This window comes from Cuculus canorus, chromosome 2 (assembly GCF_017976375.1).
Source record: "Cuculus canorus isolate bCucCan1 chromosome 2, bCucCan1.pri, whole genome shotgun sequence".
Taxonomy (NCBI): domain Eukaryota; kingdom Metazoa; phylum Chordata; class Aves; order Cuculiformes; family Cuculidae; genus Cuculus; species Cuculus canorus.
Window position 1 is genome coordinate 22444296 of NC_071402.1, and position 26441 is coordinate 22470736.

General features: G+C 41.9%; 1 long non-coding RNA gene across 1 annotated transcript; it reads right to left on the reverse strand.

Moving 5' to 3' along the window:
• Window positions 1-15378: 15378 nt before the first annotated feature.
• Window positions 15379-25942, reverse strand: LOC128851531 (uncharacterized). The gene is made up of 3 exons (XR_008448899.1): window positions 25746-25942; window positions 24721-24802; window positions 15379-16660 (listed from the first exon to the last, which is right to left on the reverse strand). It is a non-coding gene; the product is annotated as an uncharacterized LOC128851531 (long non-coding RNA).
• Between the last annotated feature and the right edge of the window lie 499 nt (window positions 25943-26441).

Below are 26441 nucleotides of genomic sequence, written 5' to 3' on the forward strand. Positions count from 1 at the left end.
GGAAGGGAATCTTATCAATGCTTTTAAATATATAAAGGATTTCAGGAGGATGGAGGGAAACTCCTTTCAGTGGTGCCCAGCAGTAGGGCAAGAAGCAGTGGGCACAAACTGGAACACGGGAAGTTCCACTTGAACATGAGGAAAATCTTTACCTTGAGGGTGACAGACCACTAGAACAGGCTCTCCAGAGGGGTTATGGAATCTCCTTCTCTGGAGATATTAAAAATGTGCCTGGACACATTCCTATGTAACCTTCTCCAGGTGAACCTGCTTAATCAGAGGGTTTGGATGAGATGATCTGCTGAGGTTCATTTTAACCTCAACCGTTCTGTGATTCTGTGACTTGGGAAAGAAGACAATATGCATGCAGGTGAAGAGTGCCAGAAAGTGGACTTAAAAAGAAACTGTTGCAGTTTTGTTTTGGGACCAAACCATGCCTTGCACAGTAGTTGCTAAATAAAAAAAAGCGGGTTGTAAATTACTGTATTACTACAGACGCCAGTTCCTTTTATTGTGTGAAACTGCTTATCTTGTTAATTGACAATATTATCTGGAGAAAGCAGGAACCACATACAAGAAGCAAACTACTTTGGTTACTGGTTTTGGTGAATCAAATCTATAATTCTTTTTTTTTTCTTCTTCTTTTCTTTCAAGTAGGTAAGAGTTGGGGCCATGCTATAGCTATAGAGGAGGCACAAATATGATAGCAGATAGCAAAAAGGTGACTTCATGTTGTTCCAGCCCAGCAAAGGGTGTGGCTTCATGTCTCTGGGAGTGACTTCAGTCTTCTAATCCAGTGCTCTTCTTTCCCTTAAGCATTTATGGATCTAGTAGCTCCAAACTCTGCTTGGTCAAGTTCAAAGTATGAACATTGTTAAACAGCTCTGGATGAGGTAAGTTAGGCTTCCTTCAGCCATTTCTGCTGTTCTTCAATTGCCAGAGGCTTCTAAAAATGTTTCCATTGCTGAACTCTGCCTCCAGCCATTTTTAATTCTCTCAGCACTCTCCAACATGTACAATTTAGCTAGAGAGACGATTCTTGTACCAGTATAAAAAGGCATATTCAGTAAAACAGAAACTTACCCACCTTAAAAGTGGGCAAATTTATTTTTAAATGCCTGCTCCACCAAGAATAATTTCTTAATGACTGAATTACCAACGTTCAGTTTGCAGTGGAAATTTAGTATAGAGCTTCACAATAGACACATTTTCTCATTATTATTGCAAGCCATTTCCTCAAAATGTGACAATCTATGCCATACGCCAACACTAACTAGCAAATGGAAATCACTATCTATGTTATTTTTGGAACAAGATAAGATTTTTTTGCATGATCCGTAGCTCCAAGCTATCAGACGGAAACTTGGCATTAACCTCTATAAATAAACAGAGTAGTTGGTAAATGATACTATAAAATAAGTGCATAACGGAAGAACAGCAAGCATTTCTAACTTGCTCAATGACAACATGCTTGTAAAAACCACAGGAGAGAATTCTGAGAACAAGGACCTATGATCTGCCACTTAAAGTAAACTGCCTAATGTGGTTGGTTTTATTGCAATATTTGCCATTTGGTTAATTAAGATCAATGAGGTACAAAGCAGGACTATAGGCAATCCATAACCACTAGGAAACAAAACGGGGAGAAGGAATTAACATTAATTAAATAATGGGGATATTAGCACCCTCAAGATAAACGCACGGTGACATTGTGCTGCAACATGGTCTGTAGGCAAGCTGTCAGTGAGAAACTTGAGCCAGGTGTGCAGTAGTAATAAATGGTGTTATGGAGAATGCTATAAAGAATAACATTTTAAACGAGAGCTGCTAAGATATGAGTGGGTATATGGTAGATTAAACAGATATGTTCACCAATATATTTATAAATGTGCTTGCCTGTAACATTGTTCCATCTGGCCTGACGGGTATTTTTTTGAAGACTCAGAAGCCTTTAGAAATTTATTTGTTGAAGTTTCCTTTAGGGGTGGGAGGACACACCTGTAATGGGTCTGTCTGACCTCAGTTGTTTCCTGTTTTATTTTTTGAAAAATAATTCTCTCTTTAAATCATTGCATAGAAATCTCGTTCTACAACCCCAACTTCTGTCAAAAAAAGACCTTGGATCAGCTGTCCGCATAGAATCATAGAATCACTGGGTTGGAAGGGACCCCCGGGTCATCGAGTCCAACCATTCCTAACACTCCCTAAACCATGCCCCACAGCACCTTGTCCACCTGTCCCTTAAACACCTCCAGGGAAGGTGACTCAACCACCTCCCTGGGCAGCCTCTGCCAGTGCCCAATGACCCTTCCTGTGAAAAATTTCTTCCTGATGTCCAGCCTGAACCTCCCCTGGCGAAGCTTGAGGCCATTCCCCCTTTTCCTGTCACTTAGGAGAAAAGGCCAGCTCCCTCCTCTCCACAACCTCCTTTCAGGTAGTTGTAGAGACCAATAAGGTCTCCCCTCAGCCTCCTCCAGGCTAAACCACCCCAGCTCTCTCAGCTGCTCCTCGTAAGACTTGTTCTCCAGCCCCCTCACCAGCTTTGTTGCTCTTCTCTGGACATGATTCAGAGCCTCAACATCCTTCTTGTGGTGAGGGGCCCAGAGCTGAACACAGGCCTGTATTCAGCTTTGAATATCATTGAATGACTCATTTTTGTTCAGGGAAACCCTCATGCCCAGGCTAAACACAGACTGACTGAAGTGTGCACTGGGGTGCACAGAGATACTTGCAGATACTACTTCGGATTGAGAAAGCTTGCCTAGGAGTTGGGCAATAGGTGGCAGAGGGGCAGGTTTGTCCTTAGGTCTGATCTTTTATCAGCTGTAGAAAGTGGTTGCTCTTTTATGTTTGGAGAGCGAAAATAAGAACACATGAGATGGGTTATGAAAGTAGCTGCCACTGTTTGAAAATCCTGGTGATGAAAGTAACACTGCCCGGGGCTACAGGAGTCCCACAGGGTTTATATGACGCAGAGCTTGCGTGCCGCACCAGGCAGTGCCAGGGAGTCCCCAGCTGGGGAATTCACACCTGCTGCACTGGAGCCTCAGCCAAAAAGCCCATGGCAGGCTGCTGTCAGAAGCCATCCAAGGACTCCATCCCATGAAAGTCCTCTCATTTGTGAGTCGACGTTTCCATTCCATATTCCCTCATGGCAACAAGTTTTTCCTAAATGAACGTGGGGACACACATTTCTGAGGGAAAAACAGATCTTATTTGAATTCTGATTATCCACCCATTTTCTTTCTATTATTTGATTAGATGTGTCGCCAACTTTTCTGCAATGATCTCTGCAGAGCTACGTGTTCTTCATTGGTATGTAGATGGACAACAAGAGTTTGGCACAGATGATATAGGTTTCCCTTGCTTTCTGAGGCCGTGTTCCATAGATATTATACAAACAAAACCTGAAATACTGACTTCATAGAATCACGGAATGATAGAATGCTTTAGTTGGAAGAGACCTTAAAAAATTCCACCACCCCTGCCATGGGCAGGGACACCTCCCACTAGAACAGGTTGCTCAAAGCCTCACCCAGGCTGGCCATGAACACCTCCAGGGATGGGGCTTCGTAAGCTTCTCTGGGCAACCTGTTCCAGTGCCTCACCACCTTCAAAATAAGTATTTTCTTCCTAACATCTAATCTAATTTTCCCCTCTTTCTGTTTAAAATTATTACCCCTCGTCCTATCCCTGTAGTCCCTGCTAAAGAGCCCCTCCCCACCTTTCCTGTAGCCCCCTTTAAGTAATGGAAGGCTAGTATAAGGTCTCCAGGGAGCTTTCTATCCTCTAAACTAGCGGAAATGTTATCATCGGTTTTAACACAATCAGTTTTACTCACAGTTTTATTAATGTGTCAGTGGGATTTTTTTAAGTTCTGGTGATAAAGGTGCAAACATAAAAATTTATACAATTTGCAGGTGAAAAAAATGGAATCCTATATTCTATAAAGCTTGAGACTAGAAGAGAGTAGTATTGCTATGAGTATATCCCAGTATCGAGTTGCACAGGATGCAAATATCTGAAAAATGAGGAATATGATGAGGTAAGATCACGATGTTCTGCGTAACATGGGGAAGGTGCTATATAAGACCCCATCCTCCAACATCCATTGCTTTAGCTAATAGGAGAATGAGAGAAAAAATATTATTGTTTTCACAAAGTTATTTGAAGAAAGTGGAGAGAAAATAAACTTTAATTACTTTGTTATTTACTTTTATTTTTCCTGGAGGTGTTCTTTGAAAGCTTCTTAATAAAAGATACCTATCAAAGCACATTGCATTTTAATCTTTCTTGAGGTTGCCTGGGAAACACAAGCCTTAAGATTGACATTTAAGTATTTGAAAAAAAAATGTTTACCAACCAGAGCAGAAATGGCATATTTTCTTCATCCAAGCTTTGTGAAGGAGACAGAATGCCTTTTTCCTAGCTGCTCCTCTGTTTTAAAACTGCCTCCCTAGCTTTCAGCTTCAGATCAAGGACTTGAGAAAGAGAATAAATCTGAACTTTCCAAAAATTTTAAAATTCCTGCATTGCGCCAATTGATGTTGAAGTCCCTATTGGCATGTATTTATGCATATGGGCATTTAGGTATTCAATACAATAGAGCAGCGTCAGGACAGGTGCAGAAAGATTTGAATCAGCAGGTTTGAAAAGCTTTGGGGCAGGAGATGCTCTGACAGACTTAAAATCCATACCCAAAGCTTTGTTCTAAATCAAGCAGAGGGAAGTTATGGACAGACTTTGTGGCATGGACGGTTATGGCATGGACAACCTGAGTATATGTTCCACCCAGACTGCAGTGACCGCTGCCTCCCATGTTTGCTGCAGGGCAGAGAGACCTCAGGTACTTTGTTGATGCAGGACTGGGAGCCAAGATGTTGGGGAGAGCACCTGATTTATGGAAGGGGGTGCTGGGAAGCTCAGTGATGTTGTGAATCTGTGTGTCAGAGCCTCTGGTCTTGATCTCTGCTGTAGAGACAAGCTGATGGGGATTCTTGCACTCTAGCTCCAGGCATGGACTGATCAGAAGGCACTGGGAAGGCTGTAGCCATGTGCAGTCAGCAATGTTCAGGCACACATGCAACCCTGTCACTGCACAGCACTTCCATCCACATGCTGTTGTGTGAGGCTTTGCGTTAGTCCAGCTCTCAACATGAAGTCAGGCAATGTCCTCCACACCTGTGTCTATGGCAGAGCTCAGCTGGCCCAGCTTCATTGGCAGAATTTTGCAGGGTGCACAGTGTTTCACACAGTTACAAATTTGTCCAGCAGAAGAAATTTCAAAGCCTGGGGAGGTCCGGAGAGTGGTTGGATGCTTTGGGAGCTGTGGGAGCAGCCACGAATAAGCTCTGTGGATGCCAGTGATACCAGATGTCACTGCTATGGAGCTAAATGCATGAACTCCTCTGTGAATCTTCACTGAATTAAAATTTCATTTAGATAATTTCAGTATCGTCGAGTGGTATCTAAATGAATTATATGTCTGCATATTCCTAAAAATTGAAGCAATCTGCAGTAACAGCAATAATGGATTGGAGCCTTCTATTTTATGAAAGATTGTGAAGATGCAGGTGACATTGAAGTACTAACTGTTATAACTGCTGTAATTTGGCACCCAGCTCTGCAAGCACTCATTTAACTGAGCAGAGTGTCCGTTGTGCTATTGTAGACAGCACCTTTGAACACGAAAGTTTCTGGGTAGAATAGGGATAATACAGGCTACTACTGCAGTGGTTTTTATAGCAAAAACAAAAGCCCTATCTCACTCCTATGGAACTGTGCTAGGGATTTTTCCTTTGAAACTTATTTTTAAAAAAATAATTTTAATTATTTACTGTATTATCTTCTCATTTAAAAGTTTTAGCTGTAATCCTGGCCAAATATTTTCCCCATCACGACATTATATTACAAAAGGTTTGATATAGTTTGATAAGAAACTATTTGACATCAGAGCCAGGTTACAAAGTCATTGCCTCCCTTCTGTGTCCTTGCCCGCTGGCCCTAACCCATATCACCTCCCCTTCTGCCCAGCGCTGCATCATCATAAGCAGTCTGTAGCCACACAGTGAGCTCATGTGGCTGAAAACCAACCTTTTTTCAACACTCTCCTGTATTTTACAATTGAGTCTGTTCTTCAACCTGATATACTCAGTGTCTGTTACTGTGCCAGCGCGTGGAAGGAGAGAGCTGGTGGGAGAGCAAGAAGCTCAGAAAGTACAAGAGCGCAGAGCTGCACGGCTGATTCATGCAGCAATTCCACTGAATCATGTCCTCACATGAATACATTTATGTACGTGTTTATGGTTTATATGGTGTTACATTTTTCTTATGCTATCTACAACAAAAAAATATTTGCCAAATACAAAATTCATAAATCATGTAAAGTTTATCTCTGCTTAGAACTTCTGATAGAGGGCAATGTTAGTACAGCTCATCTGGTGCTTCCTAGTTCTGCCCTTGTTTCTTGCAGTCTATAAACGAAAGTATGTCTGGCTCTTCACAGACGTGCAGCAAAGCTAATATTTCAGTTGAGGTTCCTGGGAGCTGAAGTCTCGTTTTGCCCAACATATCTCCAACACAACTGCATGGACTGTGTGACTCTTATATACCAGTACCTGTTTATTTTTAGTTTGCCAAAAGGGCAGTGATTTACCTGCTGGTAAATTTAGATCTTTGAGTGTATTCCCCAAGCGATAGTGGAAATTCTTCCTTTTCTTCTCACAGTGGATTTTTTACCAATAGGCAGATGAACTAACGAAGTGCTAAAATCCAGGCAGCATATTTCAAATTCTCGATATGGTCAATACAACGAGAATGAGCAAAGTCGGTTAAAACCAGCCAAGCCTCTGCCCAAAGCACAACCACATCTTCGTTAGACTCGATAACCTGTGGCTTCTTTTGCTCATGTTTGTATTATTTGGGATTTTTTCGTCCTGTTCAGTAAAAGCAACCTAGAGGGAAAGACTCAGGAAAGGCTGGTCTCAGGGCAATGTGAGGGTGCAAGTGGGATCTTTGGTGAAAAATTAACAAAAACTGCTGTTGTCTAGCATTTGAAATGGGCATTTTCAGCAGGAAGCGTCAAAACTTTGTAGCGTTTTGTAGCAGTGTTGCTGTCTCCAAATATTTAGCTAAGATCTCCATCTTACATTCGCTTTCTCACAGGACGTTTTTTCTGGGTTTGCTGTCACTAGGAAGTAGAATTCAGGGGATTTATTCATAAAACCTGAAACACGAGGCTCTGTTTTTCCTGTCTTGCAGACTGGAAGCAGGTAAACACCGCAGTTGTTATGTTGCCCATTAATGAAAGTCCAGAAAATGCCTTGGTTTTAAGATGAGGTTCAAATGAAAATGCTACTTGGTTAAATGGCTTTTCGTAAGTACTTGTATGGTCCTCATCGGTATGACATTTAAATTCTGAGAGTTTTGGCATGGCTATTAAAGGTCCTCTAACTTAGGGATAAGGTTTAGGTGACGAGTGTACTCGGAAATGAGCAGTAGTTAAATTGCAGACGTGGAAACAAAGCCTGGCTTTGAAAATGGTGGATGAGTCCAGGAGAAGGCTGTTGTCTTTGCTGTGTTTGAAGAAACATAAAGTTAAATGCTGCCAGACTAATTCAGCTGCAAATCTTCTGTTGAATGTATGGAATAGGATTACACCCTTGGGATACAATTTAAGCAGATTAAAATTGCAATCTGTGTATGTGCAAGGGTAAATTTTAACAGTAAGGTGCAGATAAACAAATATTCACACCATCCAACCTGCTAACAGTTGCAGGCCATGTCATCTCAGACCTGATTTTTTACTGCTGTGTAGCACTGTATTAATTTTTCCTATGAGAAGAATACCTGAAGCACAGCCAGGCTAGTGATTTAGGATTTTATATTAGCCAGAGTGAGGTAAACAAAAGATTGTTTCAGAAGTGAGTTACTGCGTCTTCATAGCAGAGCTTGGTAGTCTGGACAGGCCATTTGCTCCCAGTAAAACATTACTTGTTGGAAAGATTCTCATTCCTTTACCAGAATGAAATGACCTCCCAGGAGGCACTGGAGTTTATCGTAGCATTTACTCCTTATTTGCAAGAATAAGTGATCACCCAGCAATGGCATTCGGGATATTTTATCTTTCTGTCTATTCTACAAGTGTGTTCCAAAGTTCAGACAAGGACTACATTTTATTCTGTCTCACACCTGGAATGAAGGCACACAATAAATATCTTTCAGTTAACTCCATCACTATCCTTTGCGTCATTTTGCCCTTTGTTTATTCTGCAGCTGAAATTATTCAAGGTCTTTCTTTTTACTGGGCTCTTCTGGACTTGGATTAAATAATGCACTAGATTCTTCCATGTCAAATTCCTTTGAATCACATTTATTCTGCTTGGGTGAATTAGTAATTGGATCAAATGTTTTTCAATTGAACAATGAAGATAGACATGAGCTTGTGCTGAATTCCCTGGATTTGGAAAATATGATATGGAACGCCAACCTTTTTAAGTTAAAGTATGCTTTGGGAATGAGAGAAGAAGAACTGTTGACACTTGTTACATGAACTGAAGACAGCTGTAAGATAAGGAGGCACCTTTTCTTCCCTAAAGCACAACTTGGGTGGCAAACAACCAAATTTGGTAGATGCAGTCATGAGCTTCCTCTGAGTTAACGCCTAACACATTGCAGGTGAGAAAGGAGATGTAAAAGTGTCAATAATAATAAATAATAACAGCAGCAACAACAGCTCTTTAATACCACTTTCATTCATAAATCTCAAAATGATATGTTTCTCTCATGTACCTTTTTTTTTTTCTCATGTTGAGGTGGAACTTCATGTGTTTTCACGCTAATTGCAGCAACACCTTTGAAAACAAACTGTTGGTAGAAAAGTATCAGTTTTTTCCTTTCTTTAGCAGTGTTTTGTGGTTTATTTCTTCCTTGGGCAAGTTAATCACTCTTGACTTCTTCCCTTCCATCTGCTTTTCTTCTTTTTTTTTTTTTTCTCTTTGCAGATTCAAACTTCTGCCTCACACACAGCATATCAATCTGCTCCTCTGCCCCATCAGCCATTCAAGGGGGCAACGCTCTCCTGTGAGTGAGGGTCCCCTCTGGTTGTGCTGTGGTAGCCCTGATTTAGGGATGGCCTTTAAGTTTCTTCCACCCTTCCTCTTAAATAACAGCAGCTCCTGGGAGGTTTTGTCCCAGAGGCTGTCAGGTTTCCAGGGGACTAGGAGCAGGAGTTCAGCTTATCCTGATCTGGCCCTCTAGTTGCATCACTGGATTTTGAGGAGTTAGGCATATCTGGGAATATATTTTTCTGCAGCTTGGTTGGAGCTACTGTATGCTGTGGCCACAAGGGCAGAGCTTGGTAGCAAATCCTGGATGTGCCTAGAGTGCGTGTCCAGATGAGATGCAGCAATCGTGCAGTGCATGAGCAGCAGTGCAGCGCCACAGGGGTCAGCAAGACCTGCACTGAAACTCCTGGGAAAAATAGGGCAGCTTCACTGCAACACCTTCTTAACCTCACAAAACAAAGCACTCTGCATGGATCTGCCTCCATTCCTTGTTTCTATGGTGTTTACAGAAATGAAAGCTGAAGCGCACTTAGATATCCAGAGAGAAACGCTGAATAATTTAGGTTGGAAGGGACATCTGTGGTTCCCCAGTCTGATTTCCTGCTCAAAGCCAGGGTGGGGTGAGAGGTCTGGAGGTTGGGGCTGGAGATCTGCAACCCAATTAGAAACCCATGGTCTTCAGTTCTCTGCAAACAGCATAGATCAGCTGGAAACTGCCATCGTAACAAACACAGCAACAACACTTGGGACTCAGTGCCTTTCATCCAGGGGCTTCACACACAATTAAGCCGGTTTAATAGAAACAGTCCTTTTTATAGACATGGTAGAGACAGGGAACATGAGACCTTGTCTGAATTACTTAAGTTGCAAAAATCTGTGTTAAAATCTCACATTTTAAAATTGATCTAGCTAAAGTAGGGCAGTTTTCCCATTGTAGGCATGCCCTAAGGCATGGAGGGTTCCCATTAATTCCACTTAGGAATATGAGTGCTTAACATTCATGAAAATCTGGCCCTCAGCAATGAGCCTTAGGAGATGAGTATTTTTGGCAGAGAGCCAGTGATAGGAATGAGAGCAGAAATTTGTGGCTCACAGCGGGAAAGGGAACAAGGAAAGCCATCAAGTAGGATGGCTCTACTCTCCTGCCTTTCCTTTCCTCCAAAGTCAGCCACTGCTGGTCGTGTACATAGGTATATCTATACCTCCCTGGGATGATCCAGCTCTGCAGTGCTCTGCTCAGAGCCACATCAAAGTCAGAATGTGTCCAGGGAGCCAGGATTGGGGCCCAGGGTACACACAGCGTACCAACTTGCTTTGACATATTAGCTTGTTTCTGATGGAAGTAAATTATTTACATCTCTGTGGTGAAGTGGATCTCATGACTGTGTGAAGAACACACAGCTGAGCAAGGATTGGCTGGGCAGAAGGAGTAGGGAGCATCTCTGTTTCATCACTCTGACCTGAAACACTGACAGTAATACACGAAGCATGGCATTGTCAGCTCCAAAACCCTCCAAATAATTTAAAAAAAAAACCCTTATGATTGCCTTTTAGAGAAATTTGCTCCTTTCTAATGCCACTAACAATTCCACCTTTGAGTTTTTCTGCATAACCCATGTTTTTTTCCCTTTAATGGACATGCAGATCCCTTCACTGCAGCAACTGGAAAACCTGTGTAATATCAGTGGGTCTCGCAATCCCTTAGCAAGCGTTCCAATGCTGCAGCTGGCTCGCTGTGTTTGCAGAGACCTTTTGCCTTGATAGCTCATGCATCCCGTTGGTCTTAATGTCACGCTGGCAGCCCAATGGATTAATCCAGACTTTGTGCTCTGATAAAAGCTGGTGCTTCCAGGCAAACTGGAGTATTGGAGTGAGATTTAATACTTGATATGTCCTTTGCCGAGCTGGCGATGTGCACAGACTGCTGGATGTTTCTGCTTGTGTGATTATTTTTTAAATTTCAGTTCTTAATACTCAGAGTGGGCCGTTTTTACAGAGAGTTCATATGTACCTATACAGATTTCTTAGAAGTGTCCCTTTGTGGAAAGGAAGTGCACAAGGCTAATTATGATTGAGAATTAGCATATGTTTAAGGCCATAACATACCTGTAATCTAAGACATGTATCTGTTTTTAAAGGACAGTGAACAAACATTCCTAATGAGCTTCCTCCTCTCATCCAGTCACTGAGGAGTTTGTTCACCAGATTTGCCTTTTTTTTTTCACTTTTAAGTTATTCATGAATATATATGAGAGGTAAAATACACAAATGGGTGAGAAACTGCTTGAAAATGAATACCACTGTCAACAAGGCTACAACTATTACAAAGTCACACCATTTTTTTAATGTGGTATCGACATGTATCTCATGTGTGTGGCCACCCCTGCTTCGTACTTGGAGGGCTTTTTGAAAGTTTGTGCCAGCGTACTTCTACTGCACACAGAGTATGTTGCAAAAGTCCCAGCGTACTCCTCATAGCTCAGGTCTTTTCCCACTATACCTCAACAAGCAGGGCAGATGTGGCAATGTGTAGGCAGATGTGGCGATGTGTAGTTGCACAGCAATAACATCTGGACAGGACAACTATGTCCCCTGTCAACCTCCACCACTATCCTTGTGCAAATGGCCTCTCGAGGAGGTCGTTGATGGCCTTCCCCGAAGACTCCTTTAAGCCACCCTGACTCCGTAGTTCCTGAAATAGGGGTAAGGGCTGTCATCACGTGTGTAGGGATGGTTGGGCACAGTGTGAAGGGAGGGGCAGAGAGGGATGTAGAGAGATTACTTGGCTGCAGTTTTACAAATTCTTGGTAATGTGGAAGATTAAGTTTTCAGCAATCAAAAAAGGAGAAGGTAAGTCAGAAGTGTCCCTCCACTTGTCATCTCTGCATTTGCTGTGCAGCCACAAACTCTTTGACCTCTTGATTCAAGGACAATCTTATCATATGGACAAGTTTGGAAAAAAGCTAAGTGTAATTCCTTAGCTTTTAGAGCAATAGTATGTCCTAGGTGGGATGCTGCAGAACTGTCAGTTTTATTTGTTGGTTGGGGTTTTTTTTTCATTTACAGATTATCTGAACACTTGAGCTATGAGAGTGATGTGGAAATCATTTAACCAGTAAGGACTTTCCTCTTAAAGGCAAGCTCACATCGTAAAAGGTCTCTCAGGCTTTGTTGAGGGCTGGCAGGAGTTTCTGAGTGACAGCCAAAAATATGTTCTCGCTGCAGAATTTCCACATTGATGGCACTACAACAGAGGCAGCTCCACTAGAGACAGAGCAGGCAAACCCACGCTTTGGCAGAATCAAGAGTTCTGCTTGCCTAAATGCAATGGTAGCTGTCATCTTTGCAGTTTTATTTGTCTTCGCCTAAAGCAGTGATGGGAGTTGTGTTCATACAGAAAATAAAAATAGTCCTAGTAAAAATATCCTAGGTTTTTATCCTCTCACTTTTATCTTACTCCAGAGTTATCTGCATTGCTTTGGAAAGCTGATACTCTCTGAACAAAGCACAAGCCCTGCATAGTGCTGGATGCCCTGACTAATTACTGGGTAGTTACAAGTGCTGAAAAAAGGGAAGGAGAAGAGAAACCCTCTAAACCTTCCTCTGTTTCAGTCTTGCATTAGCTGCCTTGGATTTAGTACCCTTTTCAGCTGAGGCCAAGACAAGGTTTCAAATGACTCGTGCAAACGGACTAAAGTTTCAGCGTAGCACATGCCCAGGAGGACATTCTCTTCTACCTAGCTAATTCCCAAAATATAATCGGCAGGCACCGGCTGAGCCGAGGGAGCCTCTCGCATGTACAGTGCGTTACCCCTGCCGGTTGACCTAGTTGTTGATGCAGGGAGTCACACACAATGCCAAGCCTGTTAAGTGACTGCAGATTTCTTTGTGCAAACAAGCAAACAAGAAAATAAAAGCTTTCAGCCCAGCTGATAAGCTCGTAGGGGCACACAGGGCTTGTTTTCTTGTTTTGGTGCTTGGTTTGGCCTTTCTTTGAACCCAGTTAAGATGGAAAGCTGTAGTAAGCTTCAGTGCAGTGCACAAAGCTGGAGAAGTCTGAAGGAGGTTGACCCACAGCTCCCCAGCCATTTGGGGCCTACAGAGCATCAGCCCCACTCCATGTGTCACATCCTCCAATGCCCTGGGAGTGTTTGCTCTGTTGTGCTGATGTCTTAGTCAGAGAGATAAAAGGAAAGACTGTAACTGTCGGTGTTATAATGCACCCTAGTCAAAGGCACCACAAGGCTGCTGCCAGATGAGCAGTGTCCGTGACGTCTCCATACTTCCTACCTGTGATTTCCATATCACTGAACATTAAACACACTTCGAAGAACATTAAAAGGACCTGAATTTCAGAGGAAAAATGTGCAGCCTTTTGTGATCCGTTCATCTGTAAGGACTACACTGTCCTTAAAGAATCGTAAAGGAACTTACAAATGCTGGTCTAAATCCTTTTCACTTCTAAAAGTGTGAACACAATAATTGTCCTGTGCTTCCAAATACAGCTTGTATGAGCCATATGTGTTTTAGGACCATGCCATATAAGCGTTTTGGGATGACATTTAAAAACAGTATAAGTGATAGTCAGGAAATTCTTTTCAGCCATAAGGCTGAAAAGCATTTCAGCATCAGGCATGGTCTGCAAAGCACAGGAACTTGTCATCATTTTTGGTGATTCTGGAGAAGCCAGGCTTGCTCCTGGAAGAAGCTGTTGTTTGTAGCCTGTAACATGGGTATGCAGAAACTGGTTTTATGTTCTATCTTGAAAGACTATTTGTGAACACTTTAAGAACTGAGGACAGGATTTATGACGCAGAGTGGTTCTTTGCTCAGCAGTGTTCCTGCCCAAAGAGCCAGCCACTTTAGCGGGTCATTTGTTGCCCCGACCTCTTTCAGAATATTTTTATCAGGGTATTTTCTTATTCAAAATACACCTTCAGGCAGAAGGACATGTCACCGTCATTTTATTTTATTAAAAAGTAGTCTCATGAATACACCTTCTCCGTTTGGCTATACCTATAAGTTGAGTGCTGTGTACGCCCTGTGGGATTGGGCAGAGGACTACAATGCATGGATAACATTCAGGGCAGTGATGCTTTTCATTTTTGTGAGAAATGAATGAACTAGAAACCATTCTCCCCATAAAAGAGTTCTTCCAGTGTAGATGGAACTATGGAAAGAATCTCCTCGTCACCAGCAGGACAAAGGACCTACAAAGAACTGCTTTTATTTGTTGTATATTACACCGTGTAAACATTAATGGGCCATGGGTGCTAGAGACAAACCTTCTGGACCAGATCCGATGACTATAGGTGTCATCATGGTAGTTCCTCCACCAGCTTTGAAGCAAAATCTTCTACTTGAGCAGCTCCACCGTGCTGGCTCACATTTGGAGCCTGGGGCCTCAACTGAGTCCCACAGACCTACTTTTCCAACACAATTATTAGCCTCTCGTGCCCTCACAACACAATTGTACAGCTGCGGCAAAAGCCTGTGCTTTCCATGACAGCGCTGTCAACAAAAGGTCCCACAAAAGTCCCTTTGCACAGGGTTTGGGTCATATTCACAGAGATCCATACTGGAACAAGGTCTCCAAGCAAGTGGTCATGGCCCCAAGCATGTCAGTGATTAAAAAGCATTTGGACAACACTTTTAGATACATGGTTTAACTTTTAGGTTGCCTTATGTGGAGTCTGGAATCAGATTCAATGATCCTCATAGGTCTCTCCCAGCTCAGGATATTGTGTGATTCTGTTTCTAGTGTTTTCTACTCTTCCCATTCACTAATATGTCACTACAAAAATATTAGTGCAACAATTTGGTGAAAACTTCAAGATCACTGGGTACAAGAATAGGGAGAGGACTCAGTTTTTTTTCTTAGCATTTATTCATATACAGAATACTAAATAATGTTGCTCATTTACTATGCAATAGAAGTATCACCTCTATGCAATAAAAGTATCATCTGTTAAAGAGGGACAAACAAAGAAGCTAATATACAAACTCAAGCTGTCCTTCAGACCATGTTAAAATGGCTGATTGGATTTTTACAATCTGCCTTCTCTGCTCTTGTCACTTTATTGCGCTGTTGTAGTCTCTACTCACCTGTAAGTTCAGTAACTGATCAGTGGCCTGCTAGAGCCTCAATACAAACCGTCTGCAGGAACAGCCCCAAAGCGCCAGCAGCAGCAGCCGGACAAGGGCCAATAATGGGAAGACCTGTCCCTCTGTAAAGAAAATCGTAAGGACTGAACAGTGAACTACACCAGAGCTATTACAATATCTTATGTGATGTTTTTAAAAGGGCATTTATTTTAATATGTTGTGAATTTGGAAATCTCTTTTTCTTCCCCCCCAACCCTGCAAAGATGTGTATTAAAACATATTGAAAAATTGTGGCTTGTATTGTTCCCTTTGCAGACTTTATTCCTAGAGCAGAACTTTTTACACATGATCCTCTTCAGTGCAAGGTCTAACTAGAGGGTGCCTAACTCTGCACTTCTCGTGATGAAGAAGGCACTGATTTTTTTATGGAAGGCAACTGCAAGGTTTGGGTTCCTTCCTAACAGCTCAGTAGCTGCATTACAAGACCACTACTTATACTACCGACATTTACTTGGTCTAAATAACACCAAAGAACACAGGCTGCGAGAACCTGAGCCTAAAGATGTCCGAAAAGATCTTTTATTTCACTTTTTGCAATGCATAAGAAAAGCCCACTCATGGCAAAATGCTCTTTGCAGCAAATTACATTTTAAGAACAATTAAAATTCAGGGTTTGAATCTGGAAAAGACTAAAAGAAGGATTTCTGTCCTGGGATTCTTTGAATTAATTCTTTCTGCATCTTCTCTAACATTTAAGTTCTCAATATTGGTCTTGTATATGTGTGAAATTGTGATTACCTCATTGTGAACCAAAGCAATGTTTCCATACAACATAGAGGATTGAGATGATACTCATTATCATGTGGGTACCATCGAAATAGCTTTTATTAAATTAACCACTTCAGGAAACAGGTTTGCAAGAGATGAAGCTGAGAAATAAGACAATTTGGTCTTCAAATAGCAACACAGATCTGAAGTATACCTTGAACTTGGGCTTCTATTAGTTCTGGAGTTGTTATGACAAGTTTATCTTCTGTGTGGCCTTTGGGGGCAAATGCTATTTTAATAAATGGAGACAGTAAAATTAATGTATCTAAAGCTTCTGTAAAACTGCTGAATTCAAGCAGCTAGGATCAACTATGCCCAAGTATGAATTTTTTTTTTAAATTATTCTGTCTCTTTAGAAGCCCAGATATTCCCACTAAGCCTACCTGCAAACTTGTCTGGTTGATATCTTTCCCTCAGTGGGCTGTAAATTTCACTTAACAGAATGAACGGATCCGTACTTGCTTGCAGAAGTTTGGACAGCTTATATTCCATGTTTAGAAACTCTTAACCTAAATCATTGCAAAAGAGGAATTTAAATGTTTCCAGTGTGATCAATTCCAGCTGTAGTTTTGGGGTCTCTCTGATCTTTCCCAGCCTCCATAAGTATAAAAGCCACAATGTAGTTCCTTGAAACTTGGTGTGCTTCTTTCCAAAGAGTCTACCTGGTGATGAGGGGACAGGAATGATTGTTAATGCTTTCTCTGCTTCATGTTTTATCTCCTGAAATACTGCATATAGTTTCATTAATTTCGTAATTATTGTAATAGATACTAGTATTATGGGGAGTTTATGACTATTATTTCAATCGTTATTTTTAATAGTGTTTCAGCATGTCGAATTCTAAGCACATTTGTGGCAAGGCATCTCTGTAGGTCATAGCTCCTCCTCTCACAGCTCAGTTAATTCAGTTGATGCTGTGACTGCCATCACACTGACACTTTCAAAGCATCACTCAAGGAGGTTAGTGCAGTTTTAATTACTGATGTGCTTACCCTGCCAATACACAAGCTCGGCGGTACCATCCAGGTAATTCTTCATGGGTATTTATGTTTATGTATTCACTCACAGCACAAATATCACTTGACCTTTAGTAAAGTTTGTTGCTTTATCTCTCTGTGCCACATTCCATACAGTCCTCTCAAAATTTATTCCTCACAGGTCTAAAAGCCATCATTTCCACTGTTTTATTATGAAAATCTGAACTTCTGATCTGGGGGTTGGGTTGGCTCTTCCCTTTTTATTTTCCCTGGCATCTTCTTTGGAATATCAAGATTCTGATCTGCCTGCAAACCCCAAGCAGTTAAATGCAAGTTAACAGCAGTTATGGCCTTAGCAATTTTTCTGCCTAAGGGCATGATTTCACATGACTTGTTATGACAGCCCTGCAGTACCAGATGTTATCTGGCACAGGTAGGTATATAACTTTGTATTTTCATTGGTAACTCATTCATTTATTGTCTGTTTTGCAAGTACTGGAAGCTCACCACATCATTAGTAGCCTTCATGGTCTTTTGAAAAATACCAGCTGAATCATTACAACACAAGAAAAATGGATACTTCTCAATTTTCTCTCAAGTTTCCCTTCTATTAGGGTATGCAAACTATGTGAAAACTTCATTTTTCTGCCTGAGACAGAAGCAGTTGCACGTAGAGCTGCACATCAGTGAAAACTAATTACCCTGTCCTCAGCTTCCCAGCAGAGGAAGAAAAGAGGAGTTATCAGAGGAGGATGAGCCAAGAGAATGACCTGGTTTTCCAACACTGTGCACAGAGAGAGACATAAGCCGTGGCTGATGAGGAATGCTAATGGTATCATGCAGCTGGCATCTCACGCTAAAGCAGGCAGCCACTGTGACAGCTTGGTACCGCCATCAGAAGAAATCAGCACCCATCTTGCGGGAAGCAGAGTTGTGTGCATTCTCATCAGTGTCCTAGGGGATTTCACTGCAGCAATTTATTATTACTTTTATTGTGTATTTCTCTTGCCTGGTCATTAAGGATGCCACTTGAATGAGTTATTTCAGCCTCTCAGAAGGGAATCTGGCAAATGGAAATGTTACGTGAGCCCCATGGCTTTGTGGTGTCACCATCCCGTAGAAGCTCATCTAAGGTGTGGTAGGAAGAGAGAATTTTCTCCATGGACAGCAGCAGTAACCAGGCCTGCTTCCCATAGTTTGCACTTTATTTTTCCTACTGCAGATATCCTAGCTGACACTATCACATCCCTGTCTCCCATCTTCTCCACATGCCCAGGTTCTCCCCATATCCCCTGGTACCCCTTGCTGATAGCCTGCTGAGGGCTGGCCAGGGAGGAGGCAGCGCTGCAGCTGGTCCAAGCCATTGCTGCCCAGCTCAGCAGAGCAGATGACGGCTGAGCTCCTGCTGACACTTCGTCTTGCTGCAAGCAGGCACTCTGCCGCAGAAAAAAATTATGAGCAGAATGTGAGTTTTATCCAGTGCCCTCCCACCAAAAGAAGAGGACTCCATTTGCTAAAAAAGTCCCTTTTACTTGGAAGGAAAAGATGAAGACCAGACCTGCTGCAGGTGGGACTTTTAACATAACTCCCTAGAAAAAGACAGGTGCTACCCTGAGGAAATGCAGAGACTTTGCAGAGCTAAAATCACAGAGCTGTGTCTGACCAGACCCGAGGGGAAAGTATAGTATGATGGATTGCCTTTGCTGCAATGATAGACTGCTACTATTGGTATCTGCAGCCTTCCCACAGACTGAAAAAGAAGCAGCTGTCTGCCACTTTCTGGTATTTCTGTTGGAAAACTGATGTTTAGAAGTCATGTATCATCTGTCAAAAATCTTTATGAATCTTGCTGTGCTAAATGCAGGAGTGATGAATATGTGCTATGGAGTTTTGCAGAAGAGAAGCAGAGCTTGCTGTTTCAGGCAGCCCCAGTTTGTGTAGGGCTCTTTTATCTAGAAGGAGAGCCTCAAGGAAATGTCATCCCAGGGAAAAAGTTGGCAGGATGTCATCTGGATGATGGGAATATTCTTCTGTCCAGAATTTAGAACTCAGATGGCTTACAGAGACAATAACAAGGCAGAGCTTGAGAATAAATGGTACTAAACACAGCAGCATCTTAGCCACAATGCTGCAAGTGGGATTGCTCATGTCAAATTTCCCTGTTGCTGTTTCTGGTTTTATTCAAGGTGAACAGATTGATGAACACATTGTATGGACAGCAGAATAAGACGGATGATGTCTAGTACATTTCTTTTACTCCTCAGGAAAAATGCTAAGTAATATCCCTATTTCCACATAGTCCTTGGCAGAGAGGACAGTCTGTGGTTGCTAATTTTTAAGATTTTACTGAGAACAATAAGGTATTTGAGTTTTTTTCAAGTGTTCATCATTTAACACTGGTACATTTTCTGAGTTTGCCTTTATCTCTGGTGATCACCCCTTCCTATTGTCTTCAGAGGGATTAAACTGTTGAGAGGAAGAGTCCCCTGTACAACAAGGAGCAAGAAAATGTGGAGCTCAGAAAATGAGGAAAGGTGCTAGGATGAGAAAAGATCCTTGAGCAATTAGATAAATCGAAGGAAGAAGAAACATTAGGGGAATTGCATAGAAGTGTAAGACTAGAGATATATGCCTGTTAGGGCTGTGGCCAGGCATGGGTGAAATAGGGAGGAAGGACTGGGAGAGCAAAGCGGGGATTGGGAGGCAGCAGTTGAACGGGGGAATTGGGGCAGAGCACCATGGTGCCAGTGGCCCGGGGTCTGGCTGGTAACCACAGAAAGGGGAATTAAATGTCGCGTTCTGTAACCCCTCATGTTATGAAAGGAAATAATTTTCTCTAAATTTCAACCAGGATTTGCTGTGCCTGCATTATATTGAAACCTGGAATAAAACAACTCAAAGTGGGACAGACCTGTCCTTTGATGATAGGAGGAAATTTTAACATGAGTGAAAAAGATGAAGAAATTTATCTTTTTTTTTTTAATTTACAGTTAGTTGCATTTTTTAAGTCCCTGTGGTAATTTTGTGTTGCTCCTTTTTTTCTTTAAAAAGACTTGAGGCTGTCAAGTGTAATGCGGCATATTAAAAAACTCAATACTCTTTCCACTGTAGCACTTAAATCTACAGGAAGACTTCCCGGAGCTTTGGAGATCTGGTATTTTTTACTGCCTTTGTCATCATGGAATTTCAACGGGCATTGAAATATCAAAGCCTGACATTCACAAGGTAGATTTAATACCTTGCAGAAATGTTAAGATTTGTGCAATTAATTTTTCCTTAAGTCCAAGCACTTCCGTTTTCAGCCCAAATGTGATTTCTGGGATAAGTGCTCTGCTGATACCTGTTTTGAGCTTTTTATTTTGTAAGGCATTTACATTCCTCTGCTGGATTAGGTCCACATGAAGCACACGTGTACTGAAGGAAAGGGGTGATAACAGAAATTCAGAGAGCAGAGCAGAGCAGTTGAGTAAGCTTCATGGCAAGCAATGTTGCAGTATAAGGACTAACAATTCATAAGATCCAATATTTCTATTACCGGGGACTACACTGTCTTCATTAATTTGCAATTACCATGGTGAGCTAGTGATACATTTCAGGGGGGGAAAATGTAATAATTGTCTTGTTAACAATTAGGAGAGGCGTTATGCTGAAAATACCATAAGAACATTTAAATTCAGACATTTTCCTTAAGATTATACAATCATTAAGTGACTGTAAATCACTAAGAGGCAGCATAATTAAGATTTTTTATTTATACGATGATGAGAAATACATACAAAGTTCTTACAGTTTAGAATTCCTTTGTGAAAATGATGACTTGGGCATTGGCAAGGATTTGTCAGATGAAACCCATTCATGGAATGACCTTTTTTCTAGACTTTAATATCTCAATTTGAAACTTACCAGTTTGCCACGGTTTAAGATATATTAGACTTGTTAAATGCAAGAGTATAACCATTAGCTTTAGATAACAAATGGTCTGTTGAAAGAAATAATTTAGCATATCATCAAAGCAAATAGTAGAACTAATTGTATTGCATTTATCACTGGGCGTGTCAAATCTGGTGTGGTATTTAAAAGCAAACTTTGTCTGAGAATTAAATGGAAGCCATTGACATTGATTACACTTATGACTGTGCTTATACGTGGTAAAATCTCAGAAATACAGTCCCTACATATCATTATCATCACTCATTCAAATTCTGCTTCTATTACAGAAAATGGTAAACATTTCTTTGACTTCTCAGAGAAAAACTCAGCCCAGAACTTTGCTCTGTAACTAGAAAAATGTTGGGATATCCTCAGTAAAGGACTGTCTGGGAGGTGTTAACCTTATATACATACTGCTTCAAGCATATCTTCCCCATGCTTGGCCAGCCATCTCTCCCTCCAGCTCCAGCAGCACTTGAGCTGACGTGGGCATCCAGCTCAGCCGTGGGATTGCAGCAGCTTCCCAGATGCTGTGCTGGGTCCCCGTCCCACACTTCCAGGCAGTGGAGAAAAGGGGAAACAAATTATGTAAGAAAATTATATATAACAAAAAAAAATATTATTATTTATGTTAAGAATGAGGAGCAATTATCTGCCCCTTTGGAAAACTGCCTTCAAGAAAAAAAACACATCCCAATCTCAGGGTGCGAGGCAAAGTTAATGGCCCAAGACTAGTTTCAGTGGCATTTTTCATGAGCAGATGCAGGATAAGTAGGCAGGGAGCAGCCACCCCAGTATGCTTACTGGTACCAGTAATAGCTCCTTCAATACAATCATCTCTCTCCTCCTCACAACAGTTGAGTTTGCAGAGGCTGGATGGTTTGCTGTCCTGTGGCCTGGGAGCAAACTGTGGGGAGGTAAGCAGCAGAGGCACGGCCCTGGCAGGACACCGTGGCTGGGAAGGGCTCGGACACCCAGGCACTGGAGGTGGTTTAGTCACTATCACTGGAGGTATTTAAAAGACAGGCAGATGAAGTGCTTAGGGGTATGATTTAGTAGTGGACGGGTACAGTTGGGCTTGAAGGTCTTTTCCAACCTAGTGATCCTATGATTTTATCATTCTATGATTCTATGACTGCCCGGAGCTGAAGCCTTAGCTCAGCCCCGCAGCTCTTAGCAGCTCAGCCCTCCTGCTCTCCAGCAACCCGGCAGGGCTCTGGCTGCAGACTCCGCTATCCCACTGGCTTCCTGGCTGTGTGTGACGCTGCTGCCTAGCACAATGTCTTCTTTGGGGTCTTGCTTTGGGATTTCGGAGATGTTAAATCTAGTTGAGATCTTCTGCCTTAGAACTTATGCCTTCTGGTTTGAGAGTGCACACTGGGCCATACATTCTTGCTGTTGAAATGGGCATGACAAAGAGGACGGGGCGCTAACCGCAAGACACTGCCCCAGCCTTGCCTGGTGCTTGCTTTGTGTTCAGCTTTCACTTGCACTTTGAGCTGGTCATGTTTGGAAGGGACTGACTATTTTGACCAGCTGTGAGGAAATGGAGCGTAATAAAAATAACCCAGCCCTGGTTGCTTTGCTTTGCTAACTTTCCTATTGCTTCTGTAAATCTGGCTTGCAATACCATAGCCAGGGGATAGCACTGGCGTAGTATCCTAAGCAGATGATATCCATAGTTACTGTTTCCCTTTTTACCATATTATGTCTGATCCAAGAGGTTACCCCACATTCTTGAGCCAATGGTGGCAAAAGTCCTAAACAAGATCAGGGATGTTAATGTTAACAAAATTAAAAAGGGATTTCCTTACACATTTTTGAAGACCACCAAAAGGCTAAGCCTGGAAAAAGAAACAGCAACCTACAAATCTTAGAGTTAAGGACCAGATCCAAGAGAGAAAGAGCAGCAGGTACACGAACAGTTTTCCACAAGTGAAGAGCAAACTTGGTTGTATGCAATTAGGGGCTCAAAAGCATGTTGACCTGTTTGAAGGACCCAAGTACCAACAGCATCACTACTTGCAATGGTCTGACAACCAAATGCACAGGTCCAGAGCCTGTTCATTCTTGTATGTACCTGGAACAGATCCTGCAGATCCTTCCGTATGCTTTTAACTATGTTATATGGGCAGTTATTCCATGCTGATCACTACTGCCAGCCTATCACCTATGGGTTCTCTGTTTTTTATGGGCGAAAAGAAAAAGTACATTTTGGAAAGATCTGTCAACTTGCAAGTGAAAAATGCATGCGTTAAAGAACATCCAATAGGAGAGGGAAGTCAGTTGTGCCACATTCTATTCATCTTCCTCCTGCTAACATTAGCAACTCTATTCATGCAAGCAAAGTAAACAGGATTTATCTTAAGTGGGTCAAATATTTTTCTTCAAATGTGTTGTCACTTGCTTTGAAAGCAAGTCGAAGAGTTTTGGGGGTTTTGCCTTTCTAAGAGTCCTGCCCCTTTTGCCCCAGTGGGAAAGGCCTCTGCCTTGACTTGTGGTTCTCTCATCGCCAAAATGTGTGAGACAACATTGTCAATGAAACAGAAAACGAAGGCGCACATTTGGAAGCATCTCAGACAGTGTTGGAGTGCAGTCTCAAGAGACCACTTTCCTTCTTGCTGTTCTTGGGTGACAAGGGGGAGACCATCACCACCTCTCAGAACCAGGAGGGTGATGAGAGACATTGACAAGTGGAAAGTGCTTCTGCAGGGGTTATCTGAAAATCTTTATCTTGAAGACTGAATTTTCACTAGTGATAAAATGCTCTACCAGATAGGGGAAGCTCAGCCGGACTCGGGGCTGCCAAGGGATACTGTTTCTAGAAATCATGAGAAGAACATGTGTGTCTTCAGGAAGCTGGAAGGTGACTGACAAGTTCAACTAGCATGCCACACAGCCTGAAAACACTCTTAATCATTGCATATGGCTAAGAATAGACATCTGGGAACAAAAACTCCTTGCAAATGCAACCAAGAACAATAAAGACAGTATTCAGTGCAAAAGAGTTAATAAAAAAGAATCTCCACATTTGGTAATCACCAGTAACAGCGCATGATACATATATTTTTAGCCTACTTGCGTGGTACACAGCCCACTTTATCCCACTTTAATGTTTGGACTGTTGCATTTTTAAGCTGATATAGTCTTATCACTTTTGACTGGTTCACTCTTCTGGGAACTGCTGCCTCCTGTTTATCTGCAGAGGGAAACCCCATGCCTCTTCTCTAATGCAGAGTTATTTGTAATCAGAAATTATAGATTCCATAAAGGCCCAGCCCTTAGCCTCCATCTGATCCTTCAGGTTACAGTGGTGATCCATGACACGTGAATACTGGGAACTAGAGTGTGAGTGATTAATACCCAACTCAATATCTACCATATAATGAGCCAAAATAATTTCTAACCTAGGCTGGACTTGGGCACATTTTCTAATAATAAAATGTCCATACTCTTGCAGGTACTTAAAGCTTTTGAGTCTTCTTTACTAGTTAATGTGGTGTAGGCATGCAGGTCACTAGACTCTCAAGTAATGCTCATATTTGAATATTCTCTTAGTCCTTATTTAAGTAGTCCTTATTTAATAGCTCAGATATTTAGTTCACAGTCAATTTCTTTTAGTCTCTGTATGGCTAGTTTAGATCATTTAGAGGTGAAAACATTCTAACATTGGGCTGATAGGAGACTGTAGCTCTAAAAAGCAAAACTTGGCTTATGACATACTGCTGAATATCCCTAAAACAAGATTTAATTGTCTCTTGCTCTTTCCTTACACCTTTGATTTTGTAAAACAACCCCAAATTAATTTTACTTACTTGTGATATCTTTATATAGTATTTGGAACTGCTGCTTCCATTAATCTTCAATGTGACATCATCCCAAGGGCATCTATAGAAGCTAAGTCTGTCAAAATAATGCTGGAATATACACGCTTTTAAAGTTCACAATGAGTATAAGGTTTATTCTGTGTATAAATTACAATGAAACGTACTCTTCTTCTGAAGCCAATTGAGCCTATACTAGGAAGTTGGAGTCTTATTTCTAACCCAGTCGTTTTGATCCCGCAAACAATTCAGCAAATGTAGGTGAGAGGTGACTGTTCCATGTAAGCTAAGGCAGAGATGTCTTTCCTTGCACCACCTCTGGGCTTTTAATAATTATGAATCATTACCCCAGCTGGTTATCAGTATTTCTGTCAACTGGGAAGGGACAGAGGTAGCTCCAAAGTATGCAGCAATGAAAAAGGACTGAAGACCAGAGTATCAACTGATATTACTTCCACAAGGCCCTATTTATATAGGTCGTTTTACTAAAAAGAGAGACTATTTGAACTGCAGTATTTCTACAGCACTGTGGGGACAAGAGCTCCAGAGCTGTCACAGCCCTAATTTTCCTTTTCTATGCCTCTGCTGTGTGCACGGGCATTCCTGCCCCGAGCAGCTCAGACAAAAATGCCATTTGGACTGATTCCTTCCTCCTACTGCAGTGGCTGGGTGCTTTGGCTGGGAGGCTACAGATTGTTAACTATACCTGGCACCGAGTGTTGCTGCATGTAAGAGGAGCCAGGACAGGGACCATATTGACAAGTTCAAGCATTCAGAAATTGAAGTAACCTTTTCCTTACATTTAAAAGTAGATCGCTATTTGTATTTGTCTTCTCTCGTGCTGAATTTTCAGTAGCTAGGGACACTTTATTCTCAATGGAAGATGAAATTCCTGTGTAATCACACAATTCCTCCATCTGAGGCTTTAAGAAAAAAAACACTGACTGCTGCAGGAGTTGGCAGCAGCAGGGGAAGAGGAAGAGGAGATAGAGGAGGAAATAACCTCATTCTCTCACCTGCAGGAGCGGAATCCAACCCCGCTGCTGATGCCTGATGATAGAGGGTGCATCAGGGAGAGAGAGGAAATGGGAGAACCAGAGGAGAGAAGGGGTAGACCGTAGGAAGACATAAAGAGAAGGAAATACCTGGGATTAGCAGGGAAGGTCATGGGGCTATACAGCCTTCAGACATCTGTCCAAACCAATCTGAAGCTCCTGACCACTGGGTTGCCTCACCAGTGAGTATTTTTGCTCTCCGAAAGATGAAGTGAGGAAGTGTGTCTTTCCTGCTCTGGTTTATCTGCATCATAGGGATAACACCTGATCTTGTTGACATCCAACTGTGAGCCATGCTGAAAAGAAAATGTGTGAAGGCGAAAAAAAAAAAGGGAATGTGGTAGAAGTGCCTCACAGTTGGAAATAAGGGAAACTCAGGGCTGGACATGTATTTTGTGCTCTGCTGCTTTTTTATCTTTGGAGAACAAAACATGAATTGTTATTCTAGTAATCTAAGAAATGTGTGTATGGAGCCATACAAGATAGGAATCCAAGTATTAAAACTGACTGTAGAGACATGTTAATGAGGCAGAAGGAAATTTTATATTAGCTTTTTTACATTTTGCCTCTCCAGACAAGACAGGACTGCTGTTCTGTGCAGCACCATACTAAAAATATACATACATTGAGCTGTGGTATCAGTTTTCTAGTTCTGCA